We start from the raw sequence: 23,370 nt of genomic DNA on the forward strand, positions 1-23,370 counted from the left end.
TATCACCCCAGCCCTGCAGATAGATAGGTTACTGTCACCAGACCCAGTATATCACCCCAGCCCTGCAGATAGATAGGTTACTGTCACCAGAACCAGCATATCACCCCAGCCCTGCAGATAGATAGGTTACTGTCACCACTCAGCATATCACCCCAGCCGTGCAGATAGATAGGTTACTGTCACCAGACCCAGCATATCACCCCAGCCCTGCAGATAGATAGGTTAGTGTCACCAGAACCAGCATATCACCCCAGCCCTGCAGATAGATAGGTTACTGTCACCAGACCCAGCATATCACCCCAGCCGTGCAGATAGATAGGTTAGTGTCACCAGAACCAGCATATCACCCCAGCCGTGCAGATAGATAGGTTAGTGTCACCAGACCCAGCATATCACCCCAGCCGTGCAGATAGATAGGTTAGTGTCACCAGACCCAGCATATCACCCCAGCCCCGCAGATAGATAGGTTAGAGTCACTAGACCCAGAATATCACCCCAGCCCTGCAGATAGATAGGTTAGTATCACCAGAACCAGCATATCCCCCTAGCCAGTGGTGTAACTAGGAATGGCGGGGCGCCGTGGCAAACTTTTGACATGCCCCCCCCCCCACCGAAGACCTCAACCGACCCCTTCTCCGCATTCCTGCGCGCTCTATTATGCCCATAGTGGCCCCTGCACACAGTATTATGTTCCTTAGTGGCCCCTGCACACAGTATTATACCCCATAGTGGCCCCTGCACACAGTATTGTCCCTTAGTGGCCCCTGCACACACTATTATGCCCCATAGTGGCCCCGGCACACAGTATTGTCCCTTAGTGGCCCCTGCACACACTATTATGCCCCATAGTGGCCCCGGCACACAGTATTGTCCCTTAGTGGCCCCTGCAAACAGTATTATAGCCCATAGTGGACTCCCATAAACAATTATCATACTCTGGGGTCTTTACAGACCCCAGAGTATAATAATCGGAGATCCGGGGGAATAAAAACATTTAAAAAACCACTGTTACTTACCTGTCCCCAGCTCCTGTGCTGTCGTCCGCTGCTCTCATCCTTCTTTAATGACGTCGGACGTCACATGACCCGGGACTCAGGCTGGGATCATGTGACGTCAGACAACTACTATAGGCCTGAGGCCTGGCAGGATCATGGAGAGTTAAGTAACAATGTTTGTTACGTTCCCTTACCTCTCCCGGGCCTCCGATCATTATACTCGGGGGTCTGAAAAGACCCTCGAGTATAATGATAGTCTTTGTGGGGCCCACGGTGTCACTTACCGATCCCAGCCCAGATCGGTAAGTAAATAGGGCCCGTTACCGGCTGAAGTACCTTCAGCCGGTAACGGCCTATTAAAAAAAAAACAAAAAAAAAAAACCCCGCAGCGGTAGCGGCTGTCACCAGGCCCCCTAATGTCCCGGGCCCTGTGGCAGCTGCCTCTGCTGCCTCTACAGTAGTTACGCCCCTGACCCCAGCCCCCCCGGATCGGTTTGCTTAGTACTAACACCAGTAGGTGATCACTCTCTGATGATATAAGTCATGCTGAATTGTGTCACTATGTCATATTATGGCTCCTGGATAAGTAACATGTCACCTTGTAAGACAAGGGGGCTGAGCCATGCATGGACACAATGACGGCTGCTAAGTCAGGAGAACACTTTGCACAACTTGTGATCTGATTTCCAGTAATGTGTGTCCCTGCTCTCTGTTATCAGCCGGTAATAATGGAGAACAATCAGCTCTAGATGCTTCGCTTACACCCCCTATCCTGTGTTACAGGGCACTGACTCAGCTCTGCTATACAAACAGGTTCTGACTCAGCTACATGTCACCTAGTGCCCACCACCGTCATGACTCATTCCTACTGCGGGCACTAGGACCATTAAAAGGGTCGCCCCGCATTCAGGCCAACCAGCATAGTGCCCCCTATGTGTAAGGGCCCTATAGCAGGTGCATAGGCTATATCTATGGACATGCACCCCTGTCTGTATGGGGGGGGGGGGGAGGATTATAGTGGGGGCTTTTCCAGTGAATATAAAATCATGGCTATGGGGATACGGCTGGATTGTCAGCGGGATCTCAAAACCATGGAAACAAGGTAGCGGCGTATGCTACAGGTTATAAGAATATCTTATCATGCGGGGAGCGTAAGCCTTTATATACTGCCCATACGTCCATATACTGAGGCCTGAGGACCTGGGCCTTCTAGGTGAGGGCCCCGGGGCCCAGAGCACTGCACCCCTGATAGTCACTGCATTTCAGCACATGCTGTGGGTTTGCCGTCTAGCGTATCGCGTACGGCACGTAGCAAACGCCATATGTTGTTTTTGCAGTCAGGTCTGGAATTCGGGATGAAACAACACTGAAATATTTAATGGCAGAGACGAAGTGATCTGCCCACCATGTCTCTGGGGAGTCTGCACAGAGGGTGTGCAAGGTAAGAAAAACATGGCTGCTTTCTTTCCAAAAACAGCGCCACACCTGGCCATGGGCTGCGTCTGGTACTGCATCTCTGCACAATTCACTTCAGAAAGAAAGAAAAACTCTACAGAATAGGCAAGTGTCATTCTATTATTAGGCTTAGAGGTCAGAGTGAAACTTGCAGGATTTACTAGTGGTGGGGTGGTGATGGGAATAGCCCTTTAATGATGGGTTGGTCTGTAGCTGGGACCTCCAGTGAGGGAGCTTGAAAGCAAAGTATTTATTTTGCTGCAGCGCCACCACAGGTGAAATGATGTAGTACACCATTCCCATAGAAATCAATGGACTGTTCATGTTATCCATAGACTTGCCAAGTGCTCCAGAGTTGTAGCCACTCTCCGTTCTGCCAGTCCTCACCCTCCTCTCTAATTTTGGAAAATTCCAAGACTACAAATTTCTACAATGACCCCGTCATGTAAGATTAGCAGCGATCTCAGGCTAATCGGTGCGGAGTGCGGGAGATTTACAGCGTATCGATCAACCTGAACCACAACGCTCCCGCCAGTCATATATCCATTCACGTCTTGTATCTCTCCCCAGAGACTGTTACTTATCTCCTCTGAGATCTGCACATGGGATGAAACCGCTCTGTCATGTGTCATATGTGAGGCGTGACAATCCCGCAGCACATCTCACCCGTAATGTTCTTATGAATGACCCCAAGTCAGAACATGTAACATCTCCAGACACAATCTATTACTCCAGACAACAGAATAGTGAGCGCAGCTCTGGAGTATAATACAGGATAAGTAATGTAATGTATGTACACAGTGACTGTACCAGCAGAATAGTGAGCGCAGCTCTGGAGTATAATACAGGATAAGTAATGTAATGTATGTACACAGTGACTGCACCAGCAGAATAGTGAGCGCAGCTCTGGAGTATAATACAGGATAAGTAATGTAATGTATGTACACAGTGACTGCACCAGCAGAATAGTGAGCGCAGCTCTGGAGTATAATACAGGATAAGTAATGTAATGTATGTACACAGTGACTGCACCAGCAGAATAGTGAGCGCAGCTCTGGAGTATAATACAGGATAAGTAATGTAATGTATGTACACAGTGACTGCACCAGCAGAATAGTGAGTGCAGCTCTGGAGTATAATACAGGATAAGTAATGTAATGTATGTACACAGTGACTGCACCAGCAGAATAGTGAGCGCAGCTCTGGAGTATAATACAGGATAAGTAATGTAATGTATGTACACAGTGACTGCACCAGCAGAATAGTGAGTGCAGCTCTGGAGTATAATACAGGATGAGTAATGTAATGTATGTACACAGTGACTGCACCAGCAGAATAGTGAGCGCAGCTCTGGAGTATAATACAGGGTAAGTAATGTAATGTATGTACACAGTGACTGCACCAGCAGAATAGTGAGCGCAGCTCTGGAGTATAATACAGGATAAGTAATGTAATGTATGTACATAGTGACTGCACCAGCAGAATAGTGAGTGCATAGTGAGCGCAGCTCTGGAGTATAATACAGGATAAGTAATGTAATGTATGTACACAGCGACTGCACAAGCAGAATAGTGAGCGCAGCTCTGGGGTATAATACAGGATAAGTAATGTAATGTATGTACACAGTGACTGTACCAGCAGAATAGTGAGCGCAGCTCTGGAGTATAATACAGGATAAGTAATGTAATGTATGTACACAGTGACTGCACCAGCAGAATAGTGAGCGCAGCTCTGGAGTATAATACAGGATAAGTAATGTAATGTATGTACACAGTGACTGCACCAGCAGGATAGTGAGCGCAGCTCTGGAGTATAATACAGGATAAGTAATGTAATGTATGTACACAATGACTGCACCAGCAGAATAGTGAGCGCAGCTCTGGAGTATAATACAGGATAAGTAATGTAATGTATGTACACAGTGACTGCACTAGCAGAATAGTGAGCGCAGCTCTGGAGTATAATACAGGGTAAGTAATGTAATGTATGTACACAGTGACTGCACCAGCAGAATAGTGAGCGCAGCTCTGGAGTATAATACAGGATAAGTAATGTAATGTATGTACACAGTGACTGCACCAGCAGAATAGTGAGCGCAGCTCTGGAGTATAATACAGGATAAGTAATGTAATGTATGTACACAGTGACTGCACCAGCAGAATAGTGAGCGCAGCTCTGGAGTATAATACAGGATAAGTAATGTAATGTATGTACACAGCGACTGCACCAGCAGAATAGTGATCGCAGCTCTGGGGTATAATACAGGATAAGTAATGTAATGTATGTACACAGTGACTGTACCAGCAGGATAGTGAGCGCAGCTCTGGAGTATAATACAGGATAAGTAATGTAATGTATGTACACAATGACTGCACCAGCAGAATAGTGAGCGCAGCTCTGGAGTGTAATACAGGATAAGTAATGTAATGTATGTACACAGTGACTGTACCAGCAGAATAGTGAGCGCAGCTCTGGAGTATAATACAGGATAAGTAATGTAATGTATGTACACAGTGACTGCACCAGCAGAATAGTGAGCGCAGCTCTGGAGTATAATACAGGATAAGTAATGTAATGTATGTACACAGTGACTGTACCAGCAGAATAGTGAGCGCAGCTCTGGAGTATAATACAGGATAAGTGATGAAATGTATGTACACAGCGACTGCACCAGCAGAATAGTGAGCGCAGCTCTGGAGAATATAACTCAGGATCAGTACAGGATAAGTGAACGCTTATGATGTCAGAGACTCAAAAATTTCCAGGTTGGTACTTCATCACTTCCCAGAAACAGTGACACTCTAGTTTATTGGCTTTGTCTGGTATTACAGGGTCTTATTCCTAATCCTAAATGACACCTTTAAATAAACTAATAACATTAACAGAATTACAACTAATCAATGATAATTCCATTTTCTTACAATTCTATAACTTCTTCTATTGCAGGTCTGGCCTAATGACACGGTACAGACACAATATCCAGATCTCCCTGCTATACTGTATCCTCATATACTGATCTGACACAGCACACCAGTGCTCACTGCAGGCCATATAGGATTAGACCGCCATCTGGGTGCTCAGTGTCAGGTCCCCTTAAACATGCCGCATCACCCTCCTGGCACTCGCTGTAATGACAGTGTGATCTCCTGCTCCTTCACGTGCTGCTCCTGAGTATGTGCCAGGCTCCTGTCAGCAGATTATACTGCATTACCCTGCCTGCTTAGCCGCAATAGACTCATCGGATGCAGAAAATCTGCAGCTCTGCAAAAAAACAGAGGAAAAGCGGGACAGCTGCTGGCACTGCATGGGTTAAGATGCAATGTACTAACAAGTGCACATCTGCATTTACTATAATTACATGGCTATGCATTATGCATGGTCGGGGGCTCGATACAAGTCTCTGTGCTTATATATATATTATAGGATACCATGATATATTCCTATAAAATCACTATATTACAGATTTGATGCAAAATCTTATAAAATTGATGGTAACAATCAGCAGGTTGGAATGTCTCATAGACACTTACATGATGGTGAAGGCTACAGGCTTGATGTTGCAGGGTTTAGGGTGCAGGCGTCCTCTGTGGGGGGCACATGTGCTGATGCTGAGCTCACCTTGGCAATGTCCCTGCAGTCCATTCAGCACAGCATCCTTCTGCCTGCATACAGCTGACTGAGATGTTCAGACCTAACTAGCAGAGCCCAGATGCAAGGATCTGCAGGCAGCCTCTGCTCAATGCATGGCATGAGATCATAGGGATAGGAGGCAATGCGTCAGGCTGATTGTAAGTGCAATACATAGGCTTTCAATAAGAATCCATGTAAAAATATGTAAAATAAAATAAAGTTGAACCAAAAATATATATTTTTTAATTACTTACCCTGATGCTTTGCGTCACAGTACTAAATGCAGAATTTACTCCTATGTAGGAAAATGACAAGCACCACCCTAAGGAATATCATAGTGACCAGGTATATACAGTGCGACGAATTATGGAATAGTGCAGATATCCAACTGAACACTAGATGTCACTACAGCAGGAGACGCTTCACAGAAAACCATCTCACTTTACAGCTTGTTGTGAATGTGAGTATTGGTTTACGTATAGTCATAGGATGGGGCATGGACACAGGGGTGGTGCCTAATGTTAACAGTCACGGGAGGGCATGTGGATATGGGGGGGGGGGGGTACCTAATACTAACAGTCATGGGAGGGCATGTGGATATAGGGGGGGGGGGGGTACTTAATACTAACAGTCACGGGAGGGCATGTGGATATAGGGGGGGGTGCCTAATACTAACAGTCACGGGAGGTCATGTGGATATAGGGGGGGGGGGTGCCTAATACTAACAGTCACTGGAGGGCATGTGGATATAGGGGGGGGGGGTACCTAATACTAACAGTCATGGGAGGGCATGTGGATATAGGGGGGGGGGTACTTAATACTAACAGTCACGGGAGGGCATGTGGATATAGGGGGGGGGTGCCTAATACTAACAGTCACGGGAGGGCATGTGGATATAGGGGGGGGGGTGCCTGATACTAACAGTCATGGGAGGGCATGTGGATATAGGGGGGGGGGTGCCTAATACTAACAGTCATGGGAGGGCATGTGGATATAGGGGGGGGGGGTACCTAATACTAACAGTCACGGGAGGGCATGTGGATATAGGGGGGGTGCCTAATACTAACAGTCATGGGAGGGCATGTGGATATAGGGGGGGGTGCCTAATACTAACAGTCACGGGAGGGCATGTGGATATAGGGGGGGGGGGTGCCTAATACTAACAGTCATGGGAGGGCATGTGGATATAGGGGGGGGGGGTACCTAATACTAACAGTCACGGGAGGTCATGTGGATATAGGGGGGGGGGGGGTGCCTAATACTAACAGTCACGGGAGGACACTATAACCCATTAATTTCACTGACCATCATGTAACACTACGTTTTGTGATGCTGCCCCTAGTGGTAACAGGTGGTGTCGCTCTACTAATCCTCCCATATATAAAATCATTTGAGCCGTATAAATGAAAACCTCTAAAATGTAAAAAAAACCTTAAACTATAACTTTCTGAATATTTCTAGAGCCATAAATATCAGCGCTCGCCTAATAACTCAGCGCGGGGATCCAGGAGGTGTCCAGTCCTGGGATGATTCATGATATTTGGCCGGACCCTTCACATTCAGTTTCGCCTTTTCTTTACACCCAGTAAGGAAACGTATCTGTCCTCTGAAGAATAACTTTCACTTGAAGGAAAAATATACACGGCCGCCTGTTTATTTTACTGACGTGGGCCGCGAAACATGTGGCCGCCGTTTACTTGGGCAAAGAATTTGTCGACTTTGCATTTTTGATTCATGTGTTCAGGGCCCTACTCGAATATATGGGACCCCGTTACTTCATACTGCACCCGTACATGGCGGAAAACTTCTTGTATTAAGATGAGTCTGGTCCTTAAAGGATCCCTGTCTATACACTAAGGCTCTGTACACTGCTCACTGCGATTACTGAGGACAGTGACAAACATTTGTAATGCGCTTTATGAGGACAGATGAACTGGTGATGTCTACTACGTCATTGATACCCACCTAAGCCACCTCACTTCTGGCCTGGCCGGTTCCTCCACAGAAAGGGGGACCCAACATCAGAACAGAAGGCTGGAGGTAGAGGAGTATCGCTCCCTTTTATTATTTTACCCCACCCTCCGCCCTCCCTGGGTTCTCCAGTTGGAATGGTGAACCCCTTTAACTCAACTTTTTTAGGGTATATCCATCATTGGAGACCCATTAGCCAGAGCTCTGGAGGACCTGACAGTTATTTCAATAGGCACCAAACATGTCATACTTTATTTTTCCTGTGGGGGTGCTGTAGCAAAACTAAACACTGTCCCCGTCCAAATACAAAGTAACCTTTCACAACAGTCCCCTTAAAGAGGAGATTATTACCCCCCTTTTGGGTGGGAATAGCCCTTTAAATACCTCTTCTATACTCTCTAATGCTTTATTAGGAGACGGCTTGGACCAGGGCTCAGCTTACAGACAATGCTGGAGCAGGACTTAGGAAAAACTTGAAGGAGCTGGAATGATATATGAGGATCCGGCGACTGCTCCATCCATTATACAGGAATGACTTCATGCTGGACACTTCTGCAGATCGGAGCGCTCCACATATGTAGGAGAAACGAGACGACTTTCCACTATTTGGCTCCTGGAGCAGATCCGAGCGGCAGGAACGTCATCCCATTATTATGCTCTAAGTAAAATAATATTTGTCTTGGAGTCATCTATCAAGGTAATGAAATCCTCCTGTGCTTGTTATCCAGCTTTCCTATAGCCCTGCACGTCAAGCCCATCTAGGTATTGTGGTGCAGATTCCAGTACAATACATGACATGGGGTACTGAATATCACACCCTCATGTAGCCAAAAAATCCACATGGAAAACAGCACAGTACAGGATTTTAACGCAATTTATGACCGTCCGAGAAGAAACAGAACCCCCAGGTCACTGTCCAAGGCCTCGCACCCAGCCAACCATTGCTCTACTCTGCACTGGTGAGGGACAAGCAACCCGAAATATCCGTCTGCAGAAGAGCTTGGATCCAATGCAGATTTTCCATGGCGGAATAATCTTTTTTACATTAAATTCTTTTGCAATACAGTAGATTAATCCAATGGTAACAAAGCAAGATGGCTGATGCTGTGAATTTTCCCTTGCCCAGAGGAGAGAAGTGCTCTGCCCCCGCTGGTCACCTAGTGCCTTACATAGAAAAGGCCAGAGCTGAATCACGGTAGGCTGGAGGCTTTGTGCCATATTTCGGCATGCTGCCAGGATCCTGCATGCCCAGAAAGAGGATTACATTACCCTAACTCATTACATATCACACTGGCAGGATTCTGCAAGGAGAACCAGAAGAATACTTGGCACAGCCATCAATGCTAAAAATATTGATAAGCTAAATATGGAGACTAGCAGCCACTGTACTCTACACACATCACAATCTGCAAGGAATAGCAGTCACTACTCTACACACATCACAATCTGCAAGGAATAGCAGCCACTATGCTGTACACACACCGCAATCTGCAATGAATAGCAGCCACTGTACTGTACACACATCACAATCTGCAAGGAATAGCAGCCACTGTACTGTACACACATCACAATCTGCAAGGAATAGCAGCCACTGTACTCTACACACATCACAATCTGCAAGGAATAGCAGCCACTGTACTCTACACACATCACAATCTGCAAGGAATAGCAACCACTGTACTGTACACACATCGCAATCTGCAAGGAATAGCAGCCACTGTACTGTACACACATCGCAATCTGCAAGGAATAGCAGCCACTGTACTGTACACACATCACAATCTGCAAGGAATAGCAGCCACTGTACTGTACACACATCGCAATCTGCAAGGAATAGCAACCACTGTACTGTACACACATCACAATCTGCAAGGAATAGCAGCCACTGTACTGTACACACATCACAATCTGCAAGGAATAGCAGCTAATCCCTGACCAGCCGCATAATAAGGACTTGTTATACACTGCAGATTGCTCAGACCTGATTCACACACATAGATGTTGTAACAATAGATTACAATGAGGACGGCGCCCTGTATCACTGGGAAAGGGTAATATGGCCATAAAGATTATTCTAAACCATAATTATACAACAAAGACCATATACACTGTACATGTAATTATATAGTACGGAGGAGGAGTATATAGTACTGTGTGACTGACAAATAATAGTCATCTATCCACCCATCTCATCTATCTCCTATCTATCTATCTATCTATCTATCTATCTATCTCCTATCTATCTATCTATCTATCTATCTATCTATCTCCTATCTATCTATCTATCTATCTATCTATCTATATCCTATCTATCTATCTATCCACTATCCGCCATCTTTAGCAGGCCAGTTTGCAGGTATCCTATACACCTTCCCACTCTGACCTGATTGTTTGCGCTCGCTCTCACTTTGCTGGTTTATATTATGGGGAGGGGGGTTACACCATAGAGTTTTGTTGCCTGACATGACGTCTGACATGGCGGTGTAACACGAGACATGTTGTACTTCTATGTGGGCCGCGCACTGTGTTGGGACTTTCTACAGACAAAATAAACAGTGAGCACCCCCATGCACGGGAGTCACCGAGTCCTACACAAACTCGTCCTTGAGTCGTCCTTTACTACAGACTTGTTGGAAATTGTATTCATCAGTTTCTCAAGGCCCTGGTGGGCAGAATGAGCGCCGATCAGCGATATAGCAGGTCAACGTGGGCTTCTTTAAAGGGCTTTATATATGGGCCGAGAGTGAACTATCACTAATATGGTCATTGGGTCCTCATACAGTTTCCCTATTGTCGTTGCTGATGCCTGATTGCGGAATACCCCTTTACCTCTATATACAGGGCGCTGTATCATTGTACCACTATGAAATACTCTTAAAGGGGTTTTCTGGAACATCCCTATTGTAGGGCAACGTGATGTCATTGGAACCGAGAAGAGTTTCATGAGCGTCACGGCCCAACCAAATCAGTTTGCCCCTCTTACCCTCTGTATTGATCGTAGTCATGGATTGTATATGGTGGAAACAAGGGGTGTTAATAGTGGGTACAGAGATTGGGCTCCTGGGTCCTAAAGGGGGCCTTGAATGGTCCTTCTACCCCATATTACTATATTATACTATGTGAGGGGCCCGGTTACAGGTTTTGCATTGGGGTCCAGAAGCTTCAAGTTCAAGCTCAGGGTGAACTAGTCCTTAAAGTATTTCCCAGTTTGGTGCCAGGGCCGGGGCCGCTCCAGTCCGTGGGCAGCTGACTGCTATGTGGTTAATCTGGGATTATAGTATATGAGCATGGGAACCACTAAATACAGGGCTCATGACATCACAGTCACAAACACGCGTTGTGGAGGGTCCGAGGATTAGGTACCCTGAATACCACAGGGGATTTACTCATCCCGTGTGACCTCTGCTATGAATGGCTTTGCATAGACCCAAATAGGAGTACGGTCACACCTTGCCACAAAACGATTACACCTGATGAGACAGAATATGCATGCCATGGGTGGAGGCTGGAGCGGTGTGCGGCCAGGGAGTGTAGACTGCCCCCACCCTGTCTAAGTGAGTATTAGTCAGTCCCTGACACCACGTGCTGTCTGAACACTGACATTACACTCATTAATTCACTTATTTATAGAGAAATCTTACCTTGTCACCTTAAGGGGTTCTCCTATCTTTCTTATTCACAGGATTTTTGGCTCCCTGGTTATCCAAATCTGTTCAGCTATTCTGAAGATATAAGCACTTTTACTGCTTATACGGATTAGGGTAGTAACGGTGCGTGACATACAGCACAAAGAGACCCCGCCCCCAGAGAAACCACAGTGTTACCGCCCACACACATAGTAGACTCTAATCTGCATCAACAGGGCTTATATCTTTGGAATGGCTGAACAGATTTGGACGAACAAAATACCAAAATAGAGTGACATTGTAATGCTCTATTTCACCAGTAGTGGCCACTGCAGTGATAACTGATAACCTGGACCAATAGACCCCCCCCCCCCCCCCCCCGACTATTGTTTATCATTTTTTGGAGTTTTGTATCATGTTGGCCAATTCCCTGCCTTCCTATAAGATCTTGAGTGTACGGTATATTTTTGGATTGAGTGTCTCTGACTCCTCCTGGTGGCTCAGGACTACTTTATGGAGTAGATGCGATTGTGTGAGGCTGATGGGAGTCGTATAGACCGCACACCTGGTCCGTGCACCTGACACATGAGAAGGCGGTGTTATTATTGCTGCTGCTCCTCCGCACACTGTTTGTTGTGTGTGAGCCGGAGCCTGCCAGCATGTTGGTTGGAGCAGGCCCCGCACCGCACTCACCTGGCGACACATTCCATTAGCTCCAGTGCCCGGTCTTGTCTGGGCTTGATCTTCGGCGCTGTTTGAAGTGGGGGCCATGAAATACTTTATCAGTGAGCGCAGGAATTCTGAATACGTAAACCTACTACTTATTCTCATGGAGAGATGACATTAGAGGGACTGTCCAGATAGGAAAAAGGGACGGCTGGTTTTTTTTATCATCCAGAAATAGCTCCCCTCATTGACGTTTTCTGGTTTTGCAGCTTAGCCAAGGCCACATGATTGGGCTGCAATACCGGATACAGTCCACAAGTTAGGGTGGCGCTGTTCCTGGGAGAAAAAATATATCCTTTTTTATTTATCCTGGACGAATCCCTTTTCATACAGTGCTGACACATTTCTAGGAGACCCCTGAGACCCCCACAGATCCATAAATAGAAGGGGCACTAGTGCTGCGACACGTTCATAGTCTTTGCCTGCACTCCGGGACCCCGACCACCTGCTGTGCAAGAGCTCCATGCAACATACTTGGCAATATTCTAGAACCGCCAGGAGGCTCCAAAAAAAAGAGGGACCTCCCAGACTGCCAGAAGAGCAGGCCATTCACCCATGCAGCCATTTTTTCATGTGACTTGGGTACTTTATGTGCTGGTCATGTCCAAAAAGAAGGTGAGACCAACATATTGCAAAAAGGGCATGGACACACCCAAAGGGGCACCCAGATTTGACGGGTACTATGGTCTATTTCTTAACGGGATCCTATCATTGAATACCCTTTTTTTTCTTGATAACTGCCTGACTGCGCATGCCCGGGCCACAAGAAAATGGCCGCTTACACCAGTTTACAGTGTAAGCGGCCATTTTCTTGTGGCCCGGACATGCACAATCGTCTCTGCCTGAGGCCTACAAAATTGAAAACCCAGGACGGAAGAAGACACAGGGAGACGGTGTTCCTGAAGAAGATGGAGGCGTCGCTGCAGAGTTCTCTTGTAGCATTAGGGACGCCCCCAGTGCTGTTTAAGTGCTGGGGCCCGCCCCCAGTGCTGCAAGAGAACTTATTTGCATACCGAAGAAAACTAAGACATCTAAAGGTAGGAGAAGAATAGCCTTTCTTAGGGCTATTCCTACGTGTTATCGAGAAAAAAAGAGTATCCAATGATAGGATCCCTTTAAGGGTTGATTGAAGGTGGGCCCCTGGAATCAATTTATCTGATGGGCCAGTCCAACACTGAGCGCCCAGGTGGGTTACACATAGTGTCAGTCTGACCCATCAGGGGCCCCCAGCAGTTTGACACTTATCCCTTACCCTGTGGATAGGAGATAAGTCTCCATAACAGGACAAGCCCTTTAAGACTGTGTTCACACCATGTTACTAATGTTGGCAAAGAGCACTCAGAACCCCTGGATATCTTTGTTTTACCCTGTTATGTATTGCTGACTATGTGCCGTATATTGCAAACACGTGAGGAACGTGTAGAAGAACATACATTGCACAGTAAACTTTTTATTATGATGTGGGTCAATGGTCAAATTATGCGAATACTTCCTGTGCACAAGGTGAGAACATTACTAAACCTAGAAGGAAACCCCTTCACCCACGTGCCCCTGGGACATCATGGAGTCACCCATCAGTTCTCACCATTACTGTGCCGGGGTCTTGTTTATTGGTGACATCATTACAGTTGTCACCTTTGAGGCCAGTGATTGGCTGTCTAGGTCACAAGTCCAGGATTGGATGGTGTTGCATTGAGAGAGCTCCAATGCTCCTTCCTGACATCACCCACTTGCTATTAGGGAGTCTAGTTAGCATATCAGACACCAAAACTACCTGCACCGATTGCTCAGGAATGGCGGGGCTACAGAAAAAATTCCAACTGTGCTGGAATCAGCGGAGGGGCGACGATTGAAGGATGAAAAGAAGTTGAGATGGTAGAGGTGGTAAAGTGTCCTCTTTAAGAAGAGCAGCTCTGCAGCACAAACTGCAGCTTTATGAAGTACAATACTGTATAGACTAGGAGCAATCCATGATCCACCCACAAAATGACTCTCTACTGTGCTGACAACAATGGCGCTGTAAACTTATGATCTATTTATAGTCACTGCCATTCCTTTTTATATAGTTTTGCCCCCAGCCAAAGAGCTGAATAACCTAATCCAGAAATGAGGAACATAAAGGGCCCCTTTTGTTGCCCTGACTTATTCATCCTCCTGTTACAGAGCCCCGCTAATGTCTTACCGTGATGTTTACTCGCACATTTCCCCAGGCGGAGACGACACGAAACTGCTACAGCTCTGCTGTGCTGACATAATAGTCACGGACGACTCTGCTGAACAAAGCTAAAGCCACTTCCCCTAACGCAGTGACAGTAATTGGATTGGATGGCTAAAGCTGCGAGTGATATCATCGCTGAAAAACACCACATACAAGCCTGCGAGCTGATCTGCTTCTAATCACAGGCTATGGGAAGTCTTAGCAGGAGTCGAGCTGCGCCATTCGTTGCGATGACGTCCTCCGTGTAACATTTATCACCTCTTTTTATTATTTTGCCTTGTTTTTTGGAGGGGGTTTTATTCGAAATTCAGATCTGGAAACCATCATCGTGTTTCTGTTGACGGATCTGTTAATCTTCCGAGTGTAATGGACGGTGAATCTGATTGGCTATTCACCTTCTTAAAGGGGAGTGTCCGATCTTAACCACGCCTCCTGAAATCAAATTAATCTTGGCAATCAGTTGATCTCAGGCGGATTCGGCCTCTAATGCTCCCACTTGGTGCCAGACATTAAAGGGTTATGCCATGAAAGATATCCATAGGGTTGGGGATAAATTGCTGATCGGTGGGGGTCCAACCGCTAAGACCCCAGAGATCCTGAGAGTGGTCATGTCACGTTCCTCAGAGTTGGGGCAGCTCTCTACTCCGGGTAATAAAGGGGTCTTAAGTGTGAGAAGGGGGCCGAGGACCATCCAGCGCCGATCAGCTGTTCTGAGCGTATATACAGAGCTGGAAGCAGGCGGCTCAATGCACAGTATACAGAGCTGTCTTCTTCCGTTGTTCTGGTCCATTGGATGACCTGAACAAAAGAGAGGCGGATCGCTACAACGGCAGTCACACATGGAACCCAATGGACCCCATAATGGGATTAGGTGTCTTAATCCGAAACCACTGGACGACAAAATTGGATTTATAAGACTTTTTCGTCTGGCAAACAGTCTCCAAACAGAGACTCCAACACAGACATGAATGTAGCCTGATCGGTACGGGGGCCAAGCGTCACATAATATTGACCTATCCTAAGGATACTTTGTTAAGTTTTGTGTTGTTAAATCATATAATAGGATTCATCAACAGCATTAAGCCTGCTTGCTGATGGTTTCCGTGGAACAGCAAAGGAAATCAAATTGCAAAAATTTTTTAAAAAGAGCAAAAATATCACATTTTTACAGACGGATTTGTAAGTACAATGTATGGCAGGCTGAGTGCTGGGGGTTCTGGACCGGAGGCGATCCCCTGGGATAAGTGGTTTCAAGCTGAGAAGGTGTTATCCAGACGTATTTGGGATGGGAAGTTTACAGAGCATATGAGATTTTGCAGAGCTCGGGGTACTCTATCAATGCTCTGCAGGGTTTATAGCGACATGCAGCAGGTTGTGTTATATAGAGCCATCATAAAAAGGAATTGTGTGTGAGAGGTTTATAAGTGTACGGTAATATAGTCAGGGTATGGCGGTATACTGTGTATATCTGGTATATTTGGTTATACACCACAGGCACACAGAATTGGGTACCAAAGGTTTATAAGTGTACGGTAATATATTCATACCTGGGTATGGCGGTGGACTGTGTATATCTGGTAATACACCACAGGCACAGACTACACAGCCATGATCTGTTCCGAGCGCTGTCAGATAAGCGGATTTCATTACGAGCTTTAAATGTCTCACTGAGTGCGGTCAAATGGGGCGACACACAGGGATGGATCAGCGGGAGACACATTAGTGGGATATACAGAGGCTGTAACTAATATCCTCTCCAGAGCGCCATTATGTAACTCCAGGTACCTGATCTACAGGTTTCATGACACAGAGCCGTGTCTGAGACAACACATCAAAGGTCATCACTGATATATGCGAACAAACTAATCCCTGGCAGCCGCTAGAATAGTGGAGCGCCGCCATATCATAGATAACTGGTACTATATGACCATGTGCGGGTTATCATGTGATCTTCTAGAACCTCAAGTGCCAGAGACTTCTTTCTTTCTAGCAGAGCGCTGCTGTTCTGATACATAAAGTATTAGAGTGCGGCTGTTCTAGAACTAAAGAGCTATTGTCCTGGGACATTATAGGATTGCGGTTCTAGATCATGAAATATAGCAGTGATGCTGTTCTGGAGAATAAAGTATTACAGTACTGCTGTTCTGGAACATCAAGTGTTAGAATGTTTCAGTTCTAGGACCTCAAGTATTAGAGTGATGCTGTTTTAGATTATAAAATATTACAGTGATGCGGTTCTAGATATTAAAATATTAGAGTGCAATTGTTAGGGAACTTCAAATATTAGAGTTCTGCTATTCTAGATTATCAAATGTTAGAGTGCTAATGTTCTAAAACTTCAACTATTACAGTGCTACAGTTCTGGGACATCAAGTATTAGACTCCTGCTGTTCTAGAACCTTGAGTATTAGAGTGTTGCTGCTCTGGAACATCTAGTATTAGAGTACTGCTGTTCTAGAACATCCAGTATTAGAGTGATGCTGTTCTAAAACATAAAATATAAGAGTGCTTCTGTCCTAGAACAAAAAGTATTAGAGAGCTGCTGTTCTAGAACATCTAATATTAGAGTGCTGCTCTTCTAGAACATTTAGTATTCGAGTGCTGCTATTCTAGAACATATATTATTAGAGTGCTGCTCTTCTAGAACATTTAGAATTCTGATATTCTAGAACATATATTATTAGAGCACTTCTATTCTAGAACATTTAGTATTAGAAAGCTGCAGTCCTAGAACATCTAGCATTGGAGTGCTGCTCTTCTAGAACATCTAGTATTAGAGTGCTGCTCTTCTAGAACATTTAGTATTAAAGTGCTGCTCTTCTAGAACATTTAGTATTAGAGTGCTGCTATTTTAGAACCTTTAGTACTGCTAATACTATTACTGCTGTTCCAGAACTGAATGTGTTACAGTAATATTACTCTAGGTATGCGTTGCTTTTCTAGAACCCTATCTGTCAATGTCAAAACTTTCTAAAGCACAGAGTGTTAATACATTGCATTTCTTTCTCTAGAAACCCCTATGTCAGTATTCTGCTTTACTAAACCCAAACTTCAGTGTGTTGTGAAGCGCCATGTGCCATTGTGCTAGAACCCCCGATATCTAGGTCCTGATTTTCTAGACCCTTAAGTGTTAATGTGTTTTGTCAGCTGTGGGACTCAAAAAATACAGTTCCCGATAACTGCGCAACTCTGCTTTCAATTCAATTCAAAACTAGGGGTGCAAGGTATCCCCCTCTCTTGCAATAAAACATAACGCCATATCAATAGGAATGACATACGGTATCAGAACACATGCAGCCGTCACATTTGCAAGCACAGTCTCCATGGTCCCCAAGACCTGAATTCAGGAACAGCAGCTGCAGGCGGAGGACCATTTGTTTACGTGCTGCTACGGATGAGATATGGAGCGCCCTGGACATATCCCATCTACACAACCACCTGTATGAATGAGCCCTGTGTAGCCGTAATCCCTGAGCTCAGCCCTTAGGGACCGTATATCAATAACATCAGCAGAACTGAGTTTGTCATCTGGTTCCTGCTGCATTCTCCAACAATGTGATGTCTCGGTGCACAAGAGTTAAACGACAAACTCGGCGCTGCTACATCTGTATATCTAAGCGTTAACATCTTACCTTTCTCTAGTACTCGGTACGTCGCCCCTGCTGCTGAAGAATCCTGATATTCGTGGCTGATAAAAGGCTAATTCCCCCAATGACAGCGGATGAATGAGGCTCAGCGCTCCCGGTGTACGGTTCTGGGATCCTATGTCTGACTGTGTTTCTCTTCCTCCCTCCAAGTGGCTTCAATAATCTGCACAGAGCGTAATAAAGCTGAGGGTTACACTTCCAAATCTGACTGAGCCAGAAAAAAAAACAAAACACAACTATGCCAGAGAACTGCCTCGTTCCTGCTCGGCCACTTTTTAACCTCTGCTATTTGCATGCCAGGAAGAACAGCGAGCGACGACTCCTGGAAAGTGGTGGAGGAGCCTGGCAGCGAGCAGGAGGCCGCCGATGGGCGCTTTTCATTTTTTTTCCTTTGTTATTCTACTGGGAAAATTTTTTAATTTTTTTTTTTTTTTTTTTAGGAAAAATGCACCAGAAACTCCCAAATTCATAGAGCGTGTCGTGATCAAAGAGGGACAACGACCCCCACTTTCCGTTCTGCGCAGCCCGCAAGTCATTTAACATCATGTATGAAGGGTTTTAAGTCCTTGGTAAGGGACAGAAACTTGGAGGTGAATGTGAGGAAAGAATGCGGCTCGGTCTGGGCCAGGGATCCTGAGGTTTGAGGCGTCTAGGTATACAGATGTGGAATATAAGACTAAGGAGGGATGCACAAAAGCTGTGAGATGTTCTGCAGCTTTCTAAGGCCGGGTTCACATCTGCGTTTGGGCCATTCCGTCCCCCTCGCCGCATGCAAAATGTGGAGAGAAAAGTCCTGTCTGCAAGATTCGGGTTGTATGGTGACTCTGGCTATTGGGCAACCAAAGATCGCCGTGAATAGGAATGGTGTCGCTTTGTGACCTAGAGGATGTTGTGACTTTACAATTGGGGTTGCAATGTGACTCCATGTAGTCAAGGAGTTGCAGGGTGACATGTTTGTCTTTGGTCATGCAACAGGAGTTGCGGCCAAAGTTGCCATGTACCCCTAGACGACCTACAGTAGCATCATTGAATCTCTTAAGTCACCCAATGATGCAGCACTAACACCCAGGGGACCCTTTTAAGCCCCCTGAAACTCAATTCTACCCTCACAAGTTAATAGTGCCCCCTTGTGGCTTCTGAAAGGTAACAGTGCTCCGCTTGTGGCCTCACATAGGCAATAGTCCTCCCTCACGTGGGAGTAGGATCCCCAATCTTCTTGTGTAACTGGAAGGTTAGTGTGTGCATGTACGGCCACAAGCACAAATTTAAAGTGTTCCCATAGAATATATACTGTATCACCTGTGACATACGGCATTCAGCCTGAAATGTTCATCCGTCATACAAATCCCCGTATCCATTGTGTGACCACAGGGGTATGACAGAGCGGGGCAACCTATTCAGCGGCAGCTGTTACATGTGCCCTGACTCATCACCCAGCAGTCATAGTGGTTTTCTATCATACCTGTTACCAATGCTGCAGGCGCTTACCACAAATAGTTAATCATTCCACAAGGAAGGAAAAGAATTAGGTTTCCAGTTCAGTACTGACAACCAGGGGTACACATAGGGGGGCCAGGGGGACAAACGACAGCGACAACTAGAGAATACGGGGCAATTACATATAGATACCCCACGGACACTGTGGCGATAATTTGGCAACATATTATTATGTTATCTTATTATACTATAAGAGTGTAATAATCAGCAGTAAGTGATGTCACAATACAGAGATAATACACACAGTGATGTCACAGTACAGGATAATACACACAGTGATGTCACAGTACAGGGATAATACACACAGTGATGTCACAGTACAGAGATAATACACACAGTGATGTCACAGTACAGAGATAATACACACAGTGATGTCACAGTACAGAGATAATACACACAGTGATGTCACAGTACAGGATAATACACACAGTGATGTCACAGTACAGAGATAATACACACAGTGATGTCACAGTACAGGATAATACACACAGTGATGTCACAGTACAGAGATAATACACACAGTGATGTCACAGTACAGGATAATACACACAGTGATGTCACAGTACAGAGATAATACACACAGTGATGTCACAGTACAGAGATAATACACACAGTGATGTCATACTACAGAGATAATACACACAGTGATGTCACAGTACAGGGATAATACACACAGTGATGTCACAGTACAGGAGAATACACACAGCGATGTCACAGTACAGGATAATACACACAGTGATGTCACAGTACAGGGATAATACACACAGTGATGTCACAGTACAGGGATAATACACACAGTGATGTCACAGTACAGGAGAATACACACAGCGATGTCACAGTACAGGATAATACACACAGTGATGTCACAGTACAGAGATAATACACACAGTGATGTCACAGTACAGGATAATACACACAGTGATGTCACAGTACAGAGATAATACACACAGTGATGTCACAGTACAGGATAATACACACAGTGATGTCACAGTACAGAGATAATACACACAGTGATGTCACAGTACAGGATAATACACACAGTGATGTCACAGTACAGAGATAATACACACAGTGATGTCACAGTACAGGATAATACACACAGTGATGTCACAGTACAGAGATAATACACACAGTGATGTCACAGTACAGAGATAATACACACAGTGATGTCATACTACAGAGATAATACACACAGTGATGTCACAGTACAGGGATAATACACACAGTGATGTCACAGTACAGGGATAATACACACAGTGATGTCACAGTACAGGAGAATACACACAGCGATGTCACAGTACAGGATAATACACACAGTGATGTCACAGTACAGAGATAATACACACAGTGATGTCACAGTACAGGATAATACACACAGTGATGTCACAGTACAGAGATAATACACACAGTGATGTCACAGTACAGGATAATACACACAGTGATGTCACAGTACAGGATAATACACACAGTGATGTCACAGTACAGAGATAATACACACAGTGATGTCACACTACAGAGATAATACACACAGTGATGTCACAGTACAGGGATAATACACACAGTGATGTCACAGTACAGAGATAATACACACAGTGATGTCACAGTACAGGAATAATACACACAGTGATGTCACAGTACAGGGATAATACAGTGATGTCACAGTACAGGAGAATACACACAGCGATGTCACAGTACAGAGATAATACACACAGTGATGTCACAGTACAGGGATAATACACACAGTGATGTCACAGTACAGGATAATACACACAGTGATGTCACAGTACAGAGATAATACACACAGTGATGTCACAGTACAGGATAATACACACAGTGATGTCACAGTACAGAGATAATACACACAGTGATGTCACAGTACAGGATAATACACACAGTGATGTCACAGTACAGAGATAATACACACAGTGATGTCACAGTACAGGATAATACACACAGTGATGTCACAGAATAGGGATAATACACACAGTGATGTCACAGTACAGGATAATACACACAGTGATGTCACAGTGCAGAGATAATACACACAGTGATGTCACAGTACAGGATAATACACACAGTGATGTCACAGTACAGAGATAATACACACAGTGATGTCACAGTACAGAGATAATACACACAGTGATGTCACAGTACAGAGATAATACACACAGTGATGTCACAGTACAGGATAATACACACACAGTGATGTCACAGTACAGGGATAATACACACAGTGATGTCACAGTACAGAGATAATACACACAGTGATGTCACAGTACAGGGATAATACACACAGTGATGTCACAGTACAGAGATAATACACACAGTGATGTCACAGTACAGAGATAATACACACAGTGATGTCACAGTACAGGATAATACACACAGTGATGTCACAGTACAGAGATAATACACACAGTGATGTCACAGTACAGAGATAATACACACAGTGATGTCACAGTACAGAGATAATACACACAGTGATGTCACAGTACAGGGTAATACACACAGTGATGTCATAGTACAGGATAATACACACAGTGATGTCACAGTACAGAGATAATACACACAGTGATGTCACAGTACAGGGATAATACACACAGTGATGTCACAGTACAGGGATAATACACACAGTGATGTCACAGTACAGGATAATACACACAGTGATGTCACAGTACAGAGATAATACACACAGTGATGTCACAGTACAGGATAATACACACAGTGATGTCACAGTACAGAGATAATACACACAGTGATGTCACAGTACAGAGATAATACACACAGTGATGTCACAGTACAGAGATAATACACACAGTGATGTCACAGTACAGAGATAATACACACAGTGATGTCATAGTACAGGATAATACACACAGTGATGTCACAGTACAGAGATAATACACACAGTGATGTCACAGTACAGGATAATACACACAGTGATGTCATAGTACAGGATAATACACACAGTGATGTCACAGTACAGAGATAATACACACAGTGATGTCACAGTACAGGGATAATACACACAGTGATGTCACAGTACAGGATAATACACACAGTGATGTCACAGTACAGGATAATACACACAGTGATGTCGCAGTACAGGATAATACACACAGTGATGTCACAGTACAGGGATAATACACACAGTGATGTCACAGTACAGGGATAATACACACAGTGATGTCACAGTACAGAGATAATACAGTGATGTCACAGTACAGAGATAATACACACAGTGATGTCACAGTACAGGATAATACACACAGTGATGTCACAGTACAGGGATAATACACACAGTGATGTCACAGTACAGGATAATACACACAGTGATGTCACAGTACAGGGATAATACACACAGTGATGTCACAGTACAGGGATAATACACACAGTGATGTCACAGTACAGGATAATACACACAGTGATGTCACAGTACAGAGATAATACACACAGTGATGTCACAGTACAGGATAATACACACAGTGATGTCACAGTACAGAGATAATACAGTGATGTCACAGTACAGGGATAATACACACAGTGATGTCACAGTACAGGATAATACACACAGTGATGTCACAGTACAGGGATAATACACACAG

General features: G+C 45.0%; 1 protein-coding gene across 3 annotated transcripts in view; it reads right to left on the reverse strand.

Annotated features, from left to right (window-relative positions):
- PRRT3 (proline rich transmembrane protein 3) overlaps positions 1-23,370 on the reverse strand; it is a 50,823-nt gene that overhangs the window by 21,887 nt on the left and 5,566 nt on the right. The window contains exon 2 of one of the 3 annotated variants that reach the window (XM_075286981.1): positions 18,254-18,431. The exons of 1 other annotated variant lie outside the window; for it this stretch is intronic. The gene's annotated coding sequence lies outside the window, so the exon portion shown is untranslated. Of the gene's footprint in view, positions 1-5,980; positions 6,056-18,253; positions 18,432-23,370 lie in introns of those variants that run through there. One more of the 3 variants, XM_075286982.1, reaches the window with a different exon arrangement.

The sequence above is a fragment of the Leptodactylus fuscus genome, chromosome 9 (genome assembly GCF_031893055.1).
Source record: "Leptodactylus fuscus isolate aLepFus1 chromosome 9, aLepFus1.hap2, whole genome shotgun sequence".
Lineage (NCBI taxonomy): Eukaryota > Metazoa > Chordata > Amphibia > Anura > Leptodactylidae > Leptodactylus > Leptodactylus fuscus.